This window comes from Notothenia rossii (assembly GCF_949606895.1).
Source record: "Notothenia rossii genome assembly, chromosome: 2".
NCBI lineage: Eukaryota > Metazoa > Chordata > Actinopteri > Perciformes > Nototheniidae > Notothenia > Notothenia rossii.
Window position 1 is genome coordinate 57,210,212 of NC_136904.1, and position 3,011 is coordinate 57,213,222.

A 3,011-nucleotide genomic window follows, 5' to 3' on the forward strand; every position below is an offset into this window, starting at 1 on the left:
ATTATACATATATATATATTATATATATATATTAGGGCCTGGCCTTTAACGCGTTAATTAAGATTAATTAATTAAACCAACATTAACGCGTTAAAAAAATTAACGCATTTTAATCCCACTTATTTTTGCCCTGCGGAACGTTTCTCACTGGATGAGTTTCAGGCGTACCGATTATACTGGAGCACCAACTAACGTTCATGACTTCAGACAACAACAAACCACAGTGAACAATAGTCAAACATGAACGAAAAAGCTGATGAGACCTCTTTCGTTGGCCCCGTGGATGGGAAATGTTGTTTTAAAAAAGGACGGATGGAAGCGTCGATAAGAGCACGGTTGTATGCAAATTATGCAAAAAGGAATTCGCATATCTCCGCAGCACATCAAGCCTCAAGTATCACCTCAATGCAAAACATATAGCAGCTAACGTGGAAGCTAGCGTGGACGTTAGCTCGACTCCGAGTACAAGGACCCACACCATAGTTGCCCTCAGAAATCAGGAGCATTTCAAAATGCAAAATCGGGGGGGAGGGGGGGTTGCTAGTGGCTCGCCGGAGCTGTTAGATTAACATTAACATGATTATTGTAGTTGTAAGTGCACTGCCTTGTGGCCTGTAGCACCGTCTTTGATGGAGCATATGTGTGGACTGGACCTGCATTTTACAGGAAAGGAGTGAGCAGAGAGTAGAGTAGTTGTGGATTCTTGTTCTGTTTTCTGTGAATATCTGCCTCACCCTCTCAGACTTTGAGTTGCACGCGCTACTAAAGAGACGTGTTACCATGGAAACCAAACAATGGTGTAGCTGTATTAAAGTCAGAGTGGAAACAGTCGTGTGTAAATCAGATTTTGTCAGAAATCGGGGAAAAAAAGGGAGAAATATGACCCCGGGAGGAAACCGGGAGAGGGCCATGAAATCGGGAGTCTCCCGCGAAAATCGGGAGGGTTGACAAGTATGACCCACATCCAACCCACACTCAACCAGATGACTGGTTTCAGGGCCAGGATAACTAAGTCCACGTCTGAAAAAATAACCAGCTCACTGGATTGCACTCGACTGTAGACCACTTGGAGTGGTAGAAGATAAGGGGCTGCAAAAGGTACTACAGATTGCATCGTCTGACACAACACATTTCTGCCATGCAGAAAGACAGTGACAAAAAGAATCCAGCAGCTTTATGACAATGAAAAGGAAGATAAAGAGAATTTATTGGAGAAAGCCGAATGTGTTGCCCTGACTGGGGATCATTGGACCTCGGTAAGCAATTCAAATTACCTCTGTGTGACGGCACACTTTATTGACATCTTCTCACTGTTCTCAGGTCAAATATTTATATGTGATTAAAAATGCGATTAATTTAGATTAATTAATTACAAAACCTCTAATTAATTAGATAAATTTTTTTAATCGAGTCCCGGCCCTAATATATATATATATATATATACAGTGCAATAATTCTTTCATGCTAAATGAAGCTCTGTTGCTTGGATATCACTAGATCCTGTTACAGCGTAATATAAGTACATAACGATTGATGTGTACATTAGCATAATTACTAGCTAGCCGCTAGCTGCTAACTGCCGCCTCTTTAATATCAAATCCATCATAATAACAAATCATTACCATGCTGTCATGAACGCGCGGTTCTGTTACGTGTACGCAAATTGACGTGCTTGATGTGAACGAGCATTTTGGTTAAAGTTGCGCATGCGCTATGAGCGCACATACGGGTACTTCTCAGGCATGCCGGGTAATCTGTGACGTTTCGCTCTCTCAAAAATTGGGCCATTTTATCATCATGCGCCAATGAGCAACTCTAATAGAAATGAATGAGGCCCCGCCTCCCACGCTGTATCCAGTTCTTATTATACATCCATGGCTCTGGGTCCTGCAATTCCTGCTTCCTTACGTAGTAAACAATAAGTAAAGTCTGCTGCGTAAGGTGCTGGCTGGCATTCTTTATACTTTACGCAGGACCATATCTCTGGAACCCATTGGTCGATTTGGGTGATTTACACCTTTTTCTTAACCATTACATCCAATAGAATTGATGGGCAGTTCCCAAATCCACATAAACATTACCATTGCGGACGTAATAGAGAAGCAAACAAAGCACATCTGAAAGTACAAGCCTGAACGGCAAAACTTTATACCCAGTATATTGCCATAAATATGATGGTGGATTATCAGTAAAAATTTCTACGTGACACAAAGACATTGGATTAACCTTGAGCGGCATTTTTATTCCGTTGAACACAACTTTTGATCACAAATCAAAAAAGGTAAGACGTAATTATTGTAATATTTTTGAAACCTGATGTTGTTTACTTTCACTTTTCTGGCTGATAGCTCCCGAATTCAGGGTCGTACAGTGATGACATTACATGTGTGGAATCTTTGGAGTCTCGGCTTTAATCGGATATCTTGTTTGTGCAGTGACGATAAGTAATAAGGGCATTGCTACCGTGAGTGCTGTGCAAAAGTCCGTTAGCATTAGTTCGCATTTTTTCGCTCCATGCTAATTCAAAGGCTTGGTATTTCTCTTGTGTTTCTTTTAGCTAAAAATGGTTCAGATTGTCAATTAGCTGAGTTTCTTATCATTAAAAGGGTATGGAACATTAATAGTTTCATAAATGCTAAGAAGCCCTGAGACATAGTCTCGTAAAAAAACTGTGGGAGGTGTCCACTGGGGGGACCCTCGGGCTTAAGAGGATTTATCCATCCATCCATCCATCCATCTTCTCCCGCTTATCCGTGGTCGGGTCGCGGAGGTAGCAGTTCCAGCAGAGAGCCCCAAACTTTCTTTTCCCTGGCCACATCAACCAGCTCTGACTGGGGGATCCCAAGGCGCTCCCAGGCCAGAGAAGAGATATAATCCCTCCATCTGGTTCTAGGTCTACCCCTTGGTCTCTTCCCAGCTGGACGTGCCTGGAACACCTCCCTAGGGAGGCGCCCAGGTGGCATCCTAACTAGGTGCCCGAACCACCTCAACTGGCTCCTTTCGACGCGAAG